The 16,774-nt window shown below is 46.2% G+C and overlaps 1 long non-coding RNA gene across 2 annotated transcripts in view; it reads left to right on the top strand.

Annotated features, from left to right (window-relative positions):
• The first annotated feature begins 1,244 nt into the window (after window positions 1-1,244).
• The window catches only part of LOC113981377, an 18,143-nt gene continuing 2,613 nt past the window's right edge, over window positions 1,245-16,774 (top strand). Inside the window, exons 1-3 of one of the 2 annotated variants that reach the window (XR_003538394.1) lie at window positions 1,245-1,673; window positions 3,880-3,882; window positions 14,312-14,323. This is a non-coding gene — a long non-coding RNA (uncharacterized LOC113981377). Of the gene's footprint in view, window positions 1,674-3,879; window positions 3,883-4,015; window positions 4,024-14,311; window positions 14,324-16,774 lie in introns of those variants that run through there. The other variant, XR_003538393.1, reaches the window with a different exon arrangement.

Below are 16,774 nucleotides of genomic sequence, written 5' to 3'. Positions count from 1 at the left end.
CTGATGCACCCCAGAACACAGTTGGCCCTCCTGGATGTCAGGGCACACTGCTGACTCATATTCAACTTGCTGTCGACCAGCACCCCCAAGTCCCTTTTTGTGATGCTGTTCTCCAGCTTCTCGTTCCCTAATCTAAACACACATCCAGGGTTGCCCCATCCCAGGTGCAGAATTCAGCACTTGCCCTTGTTAAACTTCATATGGTTGGTGATTGCCCATCTCTCTAATTTGTCGAGATCTCTCTGCAGGGCCTCCCTGCCCCCAAGGGAGTGGACAGCTCCTCCCATTTGAGTGTTGCCATCAAACTTACTTAGTATTCCTGGGAGTCCTGTATCCAGGTCATTTATGAAGATGTTAAAGAGAACTGGGTCGAGGATGGAGCCCATTCCCTCTTGTCCTATTGCTTGGCACCACCAAACAGAGCCTGGCTCCATCCTCTGACACCTTCCCTTCAGATACTTATAGACATTGATAAGGTCCCCTCTCAGTCATCTCTTCTCAAGACTGAACAGTCCCAGTTCCCTCAGCCTTTCTTCATAAGAGACAGTCCCTTAATCATCTTTGTCACCCTCCACTGGAAGCGCTCCATGAGCTCCATGTCTCACTCGTACTGAGGAGTCCAGAACTGGACACAGTGCTCCAGATGCAGCCTCACGAAGGCTGAGTAGAGGGGCAGGATCACCTCCCTTGACCTGCTGGTAATGCTCTTCCTTATGTGCACACCAGGATACCATTGGCCTTCTTGGCCACAAGGACCCACTGCTGGCTCATGGACAGCTTGCTGTCTATCAGGACCCCCAGGTCCTTCTCCGCAGAGCTGATTTCCAGCAGGTCGGCCCCCAGCCTGTCCCAATGCCTGGGGTTATTCCTTCCCAGGTACAGGACCCTGCCTTTTCCCTTATTGAATTTCAAACAGTTCTTCTCTGTCCATATCTCCAACCTGTCGAGGTCCTTCTAAAGGGCTGCACAGCTCTCTGGGGTATCGGCCACTCCTCCCAGCTTTGTGTCATCAGCAAACTTGCTGAAGAGACATCTACCCCTTCATCCAAGCCATTGATGAACAAGTGTGCAAGTTTTGAGCTGGCTTCCCGCCAAGACTCCGAAACTTGACAACAGGGTCTACTTCCCAGAGAGGGAAGAAAAAAACCAAGTAGCCAAAGCTATAGCAAAAATATATATTTTACATATGAAACAGATATATACAGTGAGAATATTATATACCTATAACCCCAGAAACCCCAAATAGCTTCCTAAAGGGAAGAGGGGAAGGGAGAAGGGAAAAAGGACAAAATAGGATGAAAAGGGACAAAAACAAAACAGGTCTACACGATCTAAAAACCCAGTAACCAGCAAACTAAAGAACTGACAAAATCTCACCACTTCCCTTGAGAGAAGCTGGACGGTTGGACGCGGCCCAACACTCTCCCCTCACGCGTGGCAGATAACAGCAGTCACTGTAGGCCTCAGTTCCAGATAAGCAAGACCGAGACAGGGACCCACCGTTCTCGAACCTCGCCGGAAAGGAAGAGAAGAGAGGTCCCTCCCGTTGGCTTTATTTATACCTCAAGTTACGTAAAGGAATAGCATGGAATACTTCTGTGGTCACCTTCCTAGTTCCTTCCTGGTTACAAGCTGGTCTGCAGGAAGGCCTAGAGTGAAAACTATCACAACAAGTTAAATAATACCGGGTCCAGTATAGAACCTTGGGGGACGCTATTAGTGATAAGCCCCCAACTAGATTCTGTGCCACTGATTATGACCCTCTGGGATCTGCCATTCAGCCAGTTCTCAATCCACCTCACCGTCCACTCATCCAGTTCACACTTCCTGAGTTTGCCTATGAGGATGTTGTGAGAGACAGTGTCGAAAGCCTTGCTGAAGTCAAGGTAGACAATATCCGCTAATCTCTCTTCATCCATCCAGATAGCTGTTTCATCATAGAAGGCAATCAGGTTGGTCAAGCATGATTTACCTTTAGTGAATCCATGCTGAACTACTCCTGATCATCTTCTTGTCATTCATGTGGAAAGACATGGACTCCAGAATGAGGCACTCCATTACCTTTCCAGGGATTGAGGTGAAGCTGACTGGTTGGTAGTTTCCTGGGTCCTCCTTCCTGCCCTTTTTGAAGACCATGGTGACATTTGCTTTCTTCCAGTCCTCAGGTACCTCTCCTTATCACCACAACCTTTCAAAGATGATTGCGAGTGGTCTCATTATGGTGTCCACTGGGTCTCTCAGCACTCATGGATCCATCCCATCAGGGCCCATGGACTTGTGGATGTCAAGTCTGCCCAGATGTTCTCTGACCCTATCCTCCTTGACCAAGGGAAAGTCTTCCTTCCAACATTCCTTTGCCCTGGTCTCTTGGATCAGAGATTCCTGAGGGCTGGTCTTGTCAGTGAAGACCAATGCAAAGACTCTGCCTTCTCTGTGTCCTCTGTCACCAGGTGTTGTAGGTTTACTTGTTCTAAAAAACCAAGCAGGGAATTTTTCTCTCCCCTGCGTCCCTGTAAAAGAAAGATGTTGAATGAGGGATGGAGAAGGGGTTTGCCTAGGGTAATTGATGCACACAAAAGAACTAACTAGCAGGCCCGCATTCCAAGCTGATGGTCCTCCTAAAACTGTGGGGAGCGATGATGAATTTTTTTTATTTCTCTCCTTGGAAACGGGGGCACTTGACTTTTGCCTTAACTCAGGCAAGGTGCATGTTGGAAAGGCTCTGAGGTCGTTTTGTTCTCAGCCTGGTCATCTGTCTGTTTTCTGGCCTCGACTTGCCTCCGTTTTCCTGCACCCTGTTCTGCCCCCAGCCCGGACCTGCTCAGACTTCATTGGGGAGGCTTGACCCACCTGCAGAGGAACTTTTTGGGGAGGAGGTCGCCCTCTCCCTCCTCCGCTCCCGTGTTTGGCAGCGGTTTGTGCCCATCAATGAAGGGGGGGAAATCCCGGACACAGCCAGCGGCAGACAGCATGAGTTTCGTGGGAAGACCTCGCCTTCTTTCCCCTTTTCCCCTTCCCCTTCTCGGGGGGGGGGGTGGGAATCTTCATTGTCAGTTTCTCCTGCACGCAGGAACCCCACGTGATGACTGCCAGAGCCCAACAGCGCCCCCTGCTGACTACCACCAAGCAACTGCAGGCTCTGCACCTCCAGTGATCCAACAGCGCCCCCTGCCGATCGTAGTTAGAATTGCGCTAAAGAAGGGGAAATATTGAACTGTTTCCTTTTTAGAAGGTGACTTTTTTTTTGGTGTAGAGGATTATTGTTTAGTTGCTTTTGTATTCTTTTGTTGTTCTGCCAATACACATATATCCTTTAATAAAGGGCTGTCGTTTTTCCTTTTTCCATACTTCCTCAATTGGAGCTTCTTAATTTCGAATTTACAATTGCTTAGAGGGAGGTGTTTGGTCTTCCTCATAACTCATCCTCCTTAGCAAAATACTTCAGTCTCATTAAACTGAGACACCACTCAAACAGGAGGAGGAAGTAAATGAGGCCTTCTACAGGCAGCTTGAAGTAGCCTCACAGTCACAATCTCTGGTTCTTGTAGGGGACTTGAACTACCCTGACATCTGCTGGAGAATCAACACAGCAAAGCACAAATACTACAGGATGTTCCTGGAAAGAATTGATAACAACTTCCTGTGACAGGTAGGGGAGGACTCCACAAAGAATGGTGTGCTGCTTGATCTCATACTAACAAACGTGATACCTTTGAACTTTTTGGATTTTTTAGCTTTTTGTAGATTTTAGAAGTAGCTGTGTAGTAAATGCAGATTTTAATGTAACTGTATGATATGCCACCCTTTAGCACAGTAATTTGCACGTTTACCCAACCCTATTACCTCATTTCATATCCAACCTTCTAAATTCCTTTTTAGCGTGTTTAGACTTCTTTTCAAGGTAGAATTGTAGAAAGCACCTCTGTTTAAGAACATTGCACCCTAGACCCAGACAAGAAGATACAACGGATAGACATAGCAACCTTCAACTCCAGAACTTTGGATGAGATCCAAGGACTGTACGTGTTGTGAAGAAGATGAAGAAGATGAAGATTAGGAAGAAGGGATCCCAACAACCCCAGACTCAACTCCCAAAGAGGCGATCCGGGGGGCAGAACTGGGAGGAACTGGGGGGCAGACAGTTCTGGCATTGGATGTACCACACTATAAAATTGTAGAACCACTGCCTGGCTGCGCGCGCGCATTCTGTGTATTCCCCTGGGCCGGAGGGCCTAATTAAAGGACTTGCTCTTCTTATCTTATCTTATATACTAAATTGGCCTGGAGTTTTTTCTTCATGATGTTTTAAGGCATCACAGGGAAGGCCTTGTTGGAGATGTGAAGGTTGGGGACAGCCTTTGCTGCAGTGACCATGACATTGTGAAGTTCAGTACTGGTTGAGGAGGAAGCAGGGCAGCAGGTAAGATTGCAACCATGGACTTCAGGAGAGCTAAATTTAACCTGTTCAGAGATCTTCTTGGAAGAATCCCATGGGAACAGGACCTGCATGGAAAACGGGTCCAAGAGAGGTGGTTGATATTCAAGAATCACTTCCTCCAGGTTCAAGAGCAATGTATCCCGATGAGCAAGGAATTGAGCAAAGGGGGTAAGAGACGTGTGGATGAATAAAGTCCCCTTCAAAAAAGGAAACAGTTCAATACTTCTTGTCCTTTGGTGCAATACTAACTACGATCGGCAGGGGGTACTGTTGGATCACTGGAGGTGCAGAGCCTGCAGTTGCTTGGTGGTAGTCAGCAGGGGGCGCTGTTGGGCTCTGGCAGTCATCACGTGGGGTTCCTGTGTGCAGGAGAAACTGACAATGAAGATTCCCACCCCCCCCCCCGAGAAGGGGAAGGGGAAAAGGGGAAAGAAGGCGAGGTCTTCCCACGAAACTCATGCTGTCTGCCGCTGGCTGTGTCCGGGATTTCCCCCCCTTCATTGATGGGCACAAACCGCTGCCAAACACGGGAGCGGAGGAGGGAGAGGGCGACCTCCTCCCCAAAAAGTTCCTCTGCAGGTTGGTCAAGCCTCCCCAATGAAGTCTGAGCAGGTCCGGGCTGGGGGCAGAACAGGGTGCAGGAAAACGGAGGCAAGTCGAGGCCAGAAAACAGACAGATGACCAGGCTGAGAACAAAACGACCTCAGAGCCTTTCCAACATGCACCTTGCCTGAGTTAAGGCAAAAGTCAAGTGCCCCCGTTTCCAAGGAGAGAAATAAAGAAAACTCATCATCGCTCCCCACAGTTTTAGGAGGACCATCAGCTTGGAATGCGGGCCTGCTAGTTAGTTCTTTTGTGTGCGTCAATTACCCTAGGCAAACCCCTTCTCCGTCCCTCATTCAACATTTTTCTTTTACAGGAATTTTACAGGGACGCAGGGGAGAGAAAAATTCCCTGCTTGGTTTTTTAGAACAAGTAAACCTATGACACCTCCCCTTTCTGGGATGGGTCACAACATGTCCTCACCCACATCTCTTCCATAGAGAAACTGGCTGCAGCCCTCCGGACTCTAACAGAGGCAGTTAGAGATGGCCACCAAAAACTCAGAGAGGAGTTTCAGGAGAACATCTCCCATGTCTCGTTGGTGCAAACCAGAGTCCCTGCTATTAGGAGCAGGCGTTCCCCAGCTAGGGAGAGGGGGTACACCCCACAAGGCAGCCTGTGCTCTAGTAGCACAGGTATGAGAAATAAAAATATGGTTTTGTATATATATAGGCATATGGTGAAGTTGTAAGATATCCAAGTTCCAAAGACTGAACTTGAGTATCAGGGTCTTTTTCAGCCAGATAAGGGAAATGTGAAAATTCTTAAAAATTAAAAAGTTTTGAGGCCATGTTGTAAACGAGGTTCCTTTTCTCTTTGGGATAAGAACAAAGGAAGATCCATCATCTTTGACAGGGGATGGCTTGCAGCCAATTGGGATAAAGGGAAAGCCCCTTTTCAGAGAAAAGAAACCTTTTTAGGCAAAAATGAATATATTACAATTATCTGAAAAGGGTGGGGATTTTGTGAAACTTTAAAATGTATGGAATTTAAACCAAAGGGGTCTTTCCCCCAGAAACTCAGTGCGAGAAAGACCCAACGCGTTGAATAAATTCTTTCTTATTTCTTTGTTCCCTGAGTTTATGCTGTCATTCTAAATTTAAAAAGAGGGATATTTCCCACAGTTTTGGTGCCGAAACCCAGGAATTCTAAGCCCGTTGGCCCCGGGAGGAGGTACTATGGTCCTTGAAAGGTGCGTCTGCCTATTTTTGGCAGTTCGGGGACTTGGTGCCTGTTTTCAGGTCCGTTGCGGCAAAGAACAAGGGACAGACGTGGAACAAAGAGAAACAACAGAAGAACCGGTCATAACTTTAAATTAAGGCTGCAACAACGTTAAGCTACATACACAGATCCCCGTAAGACTCCAAAATGGTCTATTTTAAGTAAGAGAGTGAGCATGTTTATGAGGGAAACGTATCTGAGGGGGGAGTTGGAGTCTCTCTCTTTCTCTCTTTTTCTCTCTGTCTCTTTCTCTCTAGGGAAGCAGCTGCATTGCTCGGCTGCCAGGAGGAAAAGCGGAGTGGTGAGAGGAGGACTGGGAACCGCACCGCGTGGTCCTGGAGTTCTGCTGGAGAGGCGGGGGGGCAACGGGTGGCCCCAGGGTCCCGCCAGAGAGGGGTGCCTCCTAGCATCGGCCCCCGGGCAAGAGAGGGAGGGTACTCTTCACAGCACCGGCCCCCAGATGAGAAAGGAGGGGCGTGCCTCCTAGCACCGGCCCCCGGGCGAGAGAGGGGGGGTGCGCCTGCACAGCTCCTCCACCGAGCTGCAGGTCCCAGTGTGAGGTAAAAAAAAAAAAAAAAAGAAGACCCTACACAAAACACATGCTATCACTATTGAAATGGGGGAATGGGGGGTAAATCCAGCAAAAGGGTTGCAGAAAAGAAAGGGAAAAAGGTATCAGAAAGGTCACTTCAAATGACTCAAGGCAGCCCATTGGGAAGGATGCTAGATTCCTGGGGAGAGACAAAAAGGATGCGGGGAAAGGATAAAGCCACAATGATCCAATATTGCATGTACAAATAGACAAAAGGACCTATAAGGGAAGACTATCTCTATTGGCCTCAATTTGGCTCATTTTGAAGGTTGGATTTGCGGAGCATTAAATTGCTATGTCAATACAAAAGAGCCTTTTAATGCAAAAGAGAGCGATTATGCTGCATGCTGGGTGGGGACCATAGGTTTGTTCCCAGTCTCTATAGCAAACGGAGCTAATAAACATCAGAAGAAAAAGAAGGGCCCAATATGGGACCCTTTAGAAAACCTTCCAGAAAATCCTCCTCCCTATAATCCTGAGGGGAATGAAGGAAATGGGGCACAAAACCCAGATACAGTCCCTCCTCCAAACCCTCCCCGGACACGGGAAAGGGCTAGGAGAGAATGGGAGTCAGAAGCACCTGAAGCACCTGAAAGACTCTATCCCCTTAGAGAGGTTCCAATGCAGGGAATGCAAGGGGATGTGGGATTTGTAAATGCCCCACTAACCAACTCTGAAGTACAGGAATTTCGGAAAGAAATGAAAAAGTCATTGGAGAATCCACTGGGCTTAGCTGAACAATTTGATCAATTTTTAGGCCCAAATATGTACATATGGGATGAGATGCAGTCTATAATGGGAATGTTGTTTTCAGGGTTTGGGACCAGGAACATCCCCAAGGGATAAATGGTCAGGGGGGGAGAACAAAAAATGCCGATTGCACGTCCAAACTGGGACCAGAATACAGACAGGGGAAGACAGAATATGATAGATTACAGAAATTGCATTAAAGGAATTAAAGAGGCAACCCCTCGAGGACACAATACTGCTAAGGCTTTTGATGAAAAGCAAACCAAAGATGAGTCACCATCTGAATGGTCAGAAAGATTAAAGAAGAACATACAGCAGTATTCGGGGGTCCAGTTGGACAGTCCAGCAGGACAGCAATTGTTGAAAGCCTTTTTTGTGACTCATTCGTGGTCAGATATTAGACGGAAATTAGAAAAGTTGGAGGACTGGAATGAGAAAGACATGAATGAGCTATTGAAGGAAGCTCAGAAAGAGTACGTTCGGAGGGACGAAGAACAGGAAAAGCAGAAGATCCAGGTAATGATAGCTACGGTTCAAGAAGTGAATAAGCAAGGGGGGGAATGAGCCCCAGGGAAGAAAAGGGCATGGGTACCACATGGGAAATATGGAAATGGTCCCAATAAATATAAAGGTCAGGGAACTCAATACCCTGCAGGACCTTCCCGATCGCTAACAAGACCGGGGATGCAAACTGCCCCTCCCAATTTACAAAGAAAGGGAAGAGCTTGTTTTTACTGTGGACAGGAAGGACATTTTAAAAGGGATTGTCCTAGGCACCAAAATGACATCCAAGTCTTCCAGTTACAGGAGAGCTCAGAATAGGGATGTCAGGGGCTCTTCTGCCTGGGGTCAGAAACAGGAAAAGAGCCCTTGATAAATTTAAAACTGGGATCCCAGGAGGACAATACCATCTTTTTAGTGGATTCAGGGGCTCAGAGGACATGTGTAACTCAACCTCCATCGGGAATAAGAGTATCAAACCAAACAGTCACAGTACAGGGAGCCAAAGGAGAACACTTTGAGGTACCTATAGCCCCATCAGTATTAATAAAAGGAAATGGGAAGGCGATTGAAGCAGATTTACTGATTACGCCCCAGGCAGGGGTGAATCTATTAGGTAGAGATCTAATGGGAATCTTGGGAGTAGGGGTGGTACCTCAAGGGGAGGGGGTGGAAGTTAAACTTTTCATCCTAAGTGAGAATTTGGGTATAAATCCTGAAGTATGGGCCAAAGACGGAAACAGGGGAAGATTGAAAATAGAACCTTTTACAGTAGAATTGTATACAGAAATTATGATTTGTGTTTGCCAATACCCCATTCCCCTGGAAGGAAAAAGAGGCCTTTCACTGGTGATAGAGAGTTTAATACGTGACGGGTTATTAGAACTTTGCATGTCACCATACAATACCCCCATCTTGCCAGTAAGGAAAAGCGATGGGACATATAGATTGGTTCAAGACCTAGGGCAAATTAATAAAATAGTTTTTGTTTGACATCCTGTAGTACCAAAATCATACACCATAATGAGCAAAATACCTCCAGAGTGCGAATGGTTTTCAGTGGTTGACCTGAAAGATGCATTTTGGACTTGTCCCCTAGACAAAAATTCTCGAGATATTTTTGCGTTTGAATGGGAGGACAAAGAAATGGACAGGAAACAACAACTCAGATGGACAGTCCTCCCACAGGGGTTCTCAGAAGCACCTAATTTGTTTGGACAGGTTGTGGAAAAAATAATAAATGGATTTGAACACAGAGAAGGGATTATTGTTCTACAATATGTAGACGATCTGTTAGTGGCTGGGAAAACCCAAACAGAAGTAGAAAAAGGAACGGTGAGACTGCTAAACTATTTAGGAGAACAGGGATTAAGAGTGTCAAAGAGTAAACTTCAGTTTGTAGAAAAGGAAGTGAAGTACCTGGGATACATCATAAGCAATGGTGGATGGAAACTGGGTCCAGAAAGGATAAAGGGAATCCTGGACCTTTCCCTGCCAATAACTAAAAAGGAAGTGAGACAATTCTTGGGATTGGTAGGATTTTGTAGGCTGTGGATCGCAGATTACAGTAATAAAACAAAGTTCCTATATGAAAAACTAGTGGATACTGCCTCAGGAAAAGTTTACAGGGCAGAATATTCCTCAGAAGAAATCAAAAAATTTGAGAAACTAAAAGAAACATTGACCCAAGCTCCAGTGTTATCATTACCAGATCTAAAGAAACCTTTTGACCTTTATGTAAATGCCTCAGAAGGGACTGCAAATGGGTTGTTACCCAAGACTGGGGGGGAAGTAAGAAACCAGTAGCTTTTCTGTCAAAGATGATAGACCCAGTAATTAGGAGGTGGTCAGCGTGTGTGCAGGCAGTAGCTGCTATGGCCATCCTTGTAGAAGAAGCGAGAAAGCTAACATTTGGAGCAAAAATTAGAGTTCATACCCCACATGCAGTAAGAACAATTTTGAGCCAGAAATCCGGGAGATGGATGACAGACTCCCGAATCTTAAAGTACGAAACCATATTAATAGAAAAAGATGATTGAAGTATAACAACCAATTCATGTGTAGATCCATCACAATTCTTATATGGTCAGAACGCCATAGAAAATGAGGAAGTTGAACACAATTGTTTAGACATTATTGACTATCAGACGAAAATCCGAGAAGATTTGATGGATATCCCTATAGAAGGAGGGATGCACCTGTTTATGGATGGGTCATCAAGAGTAGTGGAAGGAAAACGAAAAAGTGGTTACGCAGTGATTGATGGAGAAGATCTCACTGTAATAGAATCAGGCAGTCTTCCAAATACTTGGTCCACTCAAGCATGCAATAATCAGTGCACTATGCACAATCGGCAGTGGAGTGGGAACCATATACACTGATTCTAAATATGCCTGGGGGGTAGCACATGTTTTTGGGAAAATTTGGCATGAGAGGGGAATGGTGACCTCTCAAGGGAAAGATTTAAGTCATTGAGAGCTTCTGGAGACCTTGCTAGAAGAAATCCAGAGGCCTCAGGAAATTGCCACTGTTCATGTTAAAGGCCATAGTAAAGGGAATGATATAATTTGCCAGGGCAATAATCGAGCAGACCAAGCTGCCCGAGAGGCAGCTCTGAGTCACAAGGTACCTGAGGCAAAGATAATGACTCTAGTACTGATACCGAAGGAAACTCCACGACCAATATTTACTGACAAAGAAGAACAAAAGTTATTGGAAATAGGAGCTGAGAAGAATGCAAAGGGGGAGTGGTTCCTCCCAGATGGGAGGCAAATGTTATCAGAAACAATTACATGGGAAGTGTTAAAAGAACTGCATAACAGCACTCATTGGGGAACTCAAGCCCTGGTGGACACATTTCTAAGAGCTTATGGGCCCCTAGGGGTATGTACCATTGCCAAGCAAATTACAAGCGAATGCTTAATTTGCCAGAAAGTAAATAAGAGTGTACAAAGAGCTCGTCTGTCAGGGTTGACAACAGGTCTGTCGGAAGGAAGACAGAGTTAAACAAGTCACCGTAAGTCTGTAAACTCTGAATCATCATGGTGTGATGCAGGGCAGCCAATTGTGATGTATGTTTATGAAAAAACACCAATGGTAGTTTAACATGTATGTTATGCCAAGGGCTATGAGTCAGTGTTCTGTTACAATAAAGGTTCTTTCCTTTCCTGTCTTGTTGCTTGGAACTAGACTGTCTGTGTATTTCTTATTATTGACCGCCGCAACAACGACACTCGTCCCCTTGGAGGATGAGAACTTGCAAGCAGGCCCTTTCAAAGAGCTCAGATAGATTTTACCAAGCTACCCCCGGTACAGAGGTGTAAATATTTGTTAGTAATTGTAGATCACTTGACTCATTGGGTGGAAGCATTCCCAGTCCTGAGGGCAACTGCTCAAAGCGCAGTCAGAGTAATACTAGAACAAATAATTCCCAGATTTGGACTACCTGAAACCATAGACTCTGACCGGGGGCCACACTTCACCTCAAAGATTTTGAAACTAGTATTCAAAACCTTGCAAGTTAATTGGCAACATCATACCCCTTGGCACCCCCAGAGCTCAGGAAGGGTGGAACACATGAATCAAACATTAAAACGAACCATCACCAAGCTGGCACTAGAAACAGGATTACCTTGGGCAAAATGTTTACCTTTGGCTCTCTTTAGGATTCGGACAGCCCCAAGAAAGGATTTAAATGTATTTCCCTATGAAATGTTATTTGGGTTGCCTTATCCCTCATGTTGTAAAGGTGTTCAAACCCCAACCCTGGAACTGGGTGATAAATACCTTAGGGAATATATCAGAATAGTAGCTGAAAGACTGGAAAATCTCAGGCAGCAGAGACTGCTGCCCCAAACTGTGAATTTAGAGATGAAAGTACGCAACATCTCAGTGGGGGACTGGGTTTTGATAACGACCTGGAGGGAAGAACCGCTAAAACTGGAGTGGAAGGGTCCATATCAAGTGGTACTAATTACAGAAACTGCAATCCAGACTATAGAGAAGGGATGGACTCACAGTACCAGAGTCAAAGGAACTGTGGCACCTTCTTCCTCGGTTCCCGAGTGGAAATGTGAAGGGGAGTTCCCGAAACTAAAAATAATTTGAAAGTAAAATTCTTTTACAGTTGCTCAGAGAAGACAGCTGCTGCCCAGCGAAAGAAGCCGGGACCCAGAATCCTAGCAAAAGCAACTGAGGGTCATCGCCGTGAAGGCTGGTAGTAAGAAAACAAACTTAACAACAAGACCAAAGCAGAAATATGCGTCTTTGTTAAATTCTAAGTCAGGACAAAATGCGATACTTGTAATTTGCGCTTTACATTTCATTTGCAGCGTCTCAAGTATAGACAAACTAACAAGTTGCGTGACGTATAGTGACTGAAGGATCACTATTGCAAAACTTGCAGGTACACCAAGTGACATTTTTGGTCTGTCACAAAGTGAAAACAACAGAGGGCAAGACCAGATTAGCCTCTATACTTGCCACAGGAAGATCTCTCTACCCTGCTGTCAACTGCAATCCGATAGGCATGGGGAATGGAAGTATATGCTCTACTGGACCTCTGCTTTCTTTAGCTGTGCTCCAGCTAGTAGCCATTGCCGATGACCATTGCTCAAAGTGTCACCAAACTGCATACTATGAGACAGGTGTGGTAACCACCTTTATGGCATATAAGTACGTGAACGAAGTTTGTTATGATAAAAAAGAATTAGAAACCTGTATAGTAGGAAACAGATGCTATGGGGTAGAAAAGAATTTGGGGCCAGAAGGAGCACGTCTAGGATTAAGCTGCCCCGTGGGTGAGACATGGATTTGTTGGGATATCACAAGCGAGTGGGGGGTCCCTGACCTAATATTGGAAGAGATTATTACAAATAAGGAACAAGAGACAGCTAAAGATCATCTACTATTGTCAACATTGAGTGATTTATACTCTGAATTGACACAGGAAGAGATCAGAAATTTGGAACTCCCCTCAGAAGGACGAAACTTGTTCGCTGATTTAGCAGAAACAATTGTGAAAGGGTTAAATGTAAATTGCTGTTGGGTTTGCAGTGGACCTTTAATGACAGAGGAATGGCCCTGGAGGGGTTTCAGCCTGGATGCACGAGAAATACTCAAGGGCAATCATACTTTTTCTCATAATAAAATAAGTCAGCCAGAAGGGTGGATATTAAGCTCCACGGTGATTGGAAGAGATTGTATACTGAGAACAGGAGTTCATTTTGTACACCCAGTTGGGGAAACCCTGTGCAAAAGAACTCTGAAGACTAACTTCACTCACAGTATTTCCCACAGGCCCCAACAAATTACTGGTCAGAAAAAGGCAACTCCAATTGTGAGTGGGATATGAACCAGAAGCTCTAAAAATGTAACAAACCCAAAATGAACCCCTTTTCTGGAATAAAAGAAATATAAAAGTTTTGGAAGAATGTTGATAGCACTTCCGAAGACTTTTGGAAGGCACCCAATGGGCTCTTTTGGATTTGTGGAAAAAGAGCATATACAGTTTTACCGGAAAATCGGAGTGGTTGTTGCACTTTAGGAATAATCCTGCCTGGGTTCTTCCTGTTGCCCTTAGAGAGTGGAGATGAATTAGCGGTCCCTTTGTACGATTCGCTTAACTGAGAAAAAAGGGCGGTACCCTATATTGGGATTAAAGGACACTCGGTGGGAGGATCCCAGAAATGGGGAGATGATGAGTAGCCCCCCGAAAGGATTATTAATTATTATGGGCCAGCCACATGGGCTCAGGATGGGACATGGGGTTTCCATATGCCCATTTATATGCTTAATTGAATCATATGGTTACAAGCTGTGGTCGAAATAGTTATGAATCAGACTGCGACAGGATTACAATTGATAGCTGAACAGCAGCATCAAAGTAGAGCCGAAATATATCAAAACAGACTAGCCTTAGACTATCTTTTGGCAGAAGAGGGAGGAGTGTGTGGGAAATTTAACACCTCAGATTGCTGTTTACAAATTGATGATAACTATGAAGCAGTAATGGAAATAGCCTCTAACATCTGCAAAATAACACATGTGCCAGTTCAAAGTTGGAAATCCATGCTAGACGGAGGATGGTGGTCTGATCTATTCGGAGGAGCATGGTGGAAACAAGTGGGGTTTTTCCTCCTGTGTGCTATTGCCGGATTGGTATTTTTACCCTGTTTAATCCCATGTTTCATAAGATTGATTACTAGAGTTGTTCAAGGAATGCAAATGGTTGACATGCCTATGGATCCAAAAACTGCTGCAATAAGAGGCCCAAGAACCCAGAAAATTATGGTATGTGGTGGTTTGAGACACCCAAAAATTCAATCCCCGAGTCCAAACCCCCCCCTACAACTGTGGCAGTTTGAGCCACGTTAGAAATCTAAAATCCAATTTTCAGGCTTCTCCACCCCCTCCCACAATTTGTGCCAACACCGAAGAGAAACTTTCAGGCCAGAGGCTTCTATAGGGGAAGGGGGAAGTATATACATTTATTTACACAAATAAATACTATACAAGCTAAAGACAACTATATATATATTACATCTCTATCAATCAGTCCTTTCAAGCCCCTCCTTTAAGTTTAGTCCAGGAAAGAGCCTTTTCAAGGCTGGAAAGTAACCAGTCCCTCTGTGAGAGTGTTCTGGGCCTGAATGTTCCCCCCTCACCAAGTTCCAGTTGTTTTGTTGTAGTCTCTCCTCCTCATGAAGTCCAGGAAGATAGCTCTGAGTCCTTGCTCTCCTGCTGCTGTGTGATCTCTCTCTCTCTCATCCCTTGATTCATAGGTTGCTGCAGTGTGGTTCTGCTTATCAAGTGTCCACGTCCTGGCATGTGGATTTCTCCTCAGGTTTTCGGTTGTCCTGCGTGGCAGAGACATCCTCCGGGCCCCTTTCTCTGTCTCTCCGGGGGTCCGTCTCCAATTTCGCTTGGGACTCTTTCTCCTGAGCGTCGGGTCTACCTCCACGGCCCATCCACTTGGCTCAGCTTCAATGCTGAGCCTCTCCTCCACTTTCCAGCGGAGGGACAGAAAAGCCCCCCTCCACAGCTTAGCTGTAGAAAGGAGGGGGAAGAGGGCTTGGTTGCAAAAGCCTGCCTCTCTCCTCTTACCTCAAGTCAGGTTCAGGTGCTGTGAGTCTCTTCCCTCACTGCACACACTCAAAATGCTGCCTCTAACTCTGCTCTGGGCTAGGCAGAGTTGGGGGGGCCGCAGGGCTCCCCTCCCTCCCCGGAGGGGGAAGAAGGAGCCCAGCCACCCCCCAGCCTTCCACACCTACACGCAGCAGACATCAACAGCCCAAGTGCCAACACAGAACTTGCCAACCACTTCCGGTGCTGTGAATATATGATTTTTGAGCAGAAGCGAACAACATGAGTGGTGATTGGCTCTTCAGGGAACACTGCCCTGGCACCCAATCACCCCTGAGTCCCCCTCTTCTCAAGGGGGGGGCCAATCTCAAACCATGACAACAACTCAACCCAGTGAGAGGGGTTTTCCAGACACAACACAAGACTCAATATGGGGGGAAGGGAATTATATTACAATCATTACACAAATAAATATTATAATACATTATATACACAATCCTAACTATCTCTCTTATGGTGAAGCAATATTTACATTGGATCAAATCTCTTTTCCCTCCAATAAAAGTCCAGAAGGGAAGAAGGAAAGATCCTTTCCACTTTCAGAGCAGCAGTGTCTCTCCCCTCCAATGCAGCAGTCGTAGCTGGAGTTGTAGCTGGATCTCTCTCTCTCCATTACACACAAGGGGGGTCTCCTCTCACCCCTCTCAGCCCTTTGACTCCAAGCGAAGGTCTCTCTTCTGTGGACTGCGAAGCAGGGAAAAGGTTCGCCTCACCACGTCATATCACGAAGTGCAGGGGTCTTCGTGACAGTCCCTTCCTCAGGGGATTTACCCCCTGAGTCAGAACGTTTAGGGCAGCTTTCAGTTCAGTCCTTGCCCTAAGTGTTCTATTACAGCTCCTTTGCTCTGTCTCAAAACTGGCAGCGTGGCAGCAGTGGGGGGGGGGGGAGGCAAAAAGGCCACTTCCCCCGTATTCCGTCTGGCCGTCCCGGTCCAGCTTCCAGGACGTCTCTGAGCTCTCAGCTCTTCTCTCTCTGCTGCATGTTGCATTTTAGGACTTCCATCAAGTAAGAGTCCACCCCCTCCTCTTAGGAGGGGTCTCAAAGGGGTTTTGGGGGATCTGATTCAGTTCTTACCCCAAAACTGTCTTTGTTGAGCTTTCTCTGCTCTGTCTCTTCATCAGACATCTCCATGTCTCTCTGCTTAGCTGCATGCCGTCTTTGCTGCTTGTTTCTTATCTTCTTGGCTTTCTGCCACAGTTCTCTGTTCACTGTTGCCTCTGCCGCCGCTCCTGCTGTCCACTCACAGTGGAGTAAGACTCCCTCAGCTCTTCAGCCACAGAACTTGGTCCAGTTTAACACTATTTCCAAGTTTCTGCAGCCCCCCAGTCGGGGCTGGGGGGGGCCTAGCCCCCAGCGGGGCTCCTGCCCCTTCTCCCCTCGTGGCCTAAAACATGGTCACTTCTCCTCCAACTACCTCATCATCCTTCTTTTCCGGTCTGGTGTGATATGTTTAAATTTTGCAGGGGTGCTGATTGGGTCAACATCAAGACACCACCCCCTCGAGGGTTACTATTTTTTTAACTCC

The sequence above is a fragment of the Neopelma chrysocephalum genome, unplaced genomic scaffold (genome assembly GCF_003984885.1).
Source record: "Neopelma chrysocephalum unplaced genomic scaffold, ASM398488v2 Primary Assembly neopelma1_96513, whole genome shotgun sequence".
Classification (NCBI taxonomy): domain Eukaryota; kingdom Metazoa; phylum Chordata; class Aves; order Passeriformes; family Pipridae; genus Neopelma; species Neopelma chrysocephalum.
Note: the sequence above shows the minus strand (reverse complement) of the source record. Positions and strands in the feature narration are given on the sequence as shown.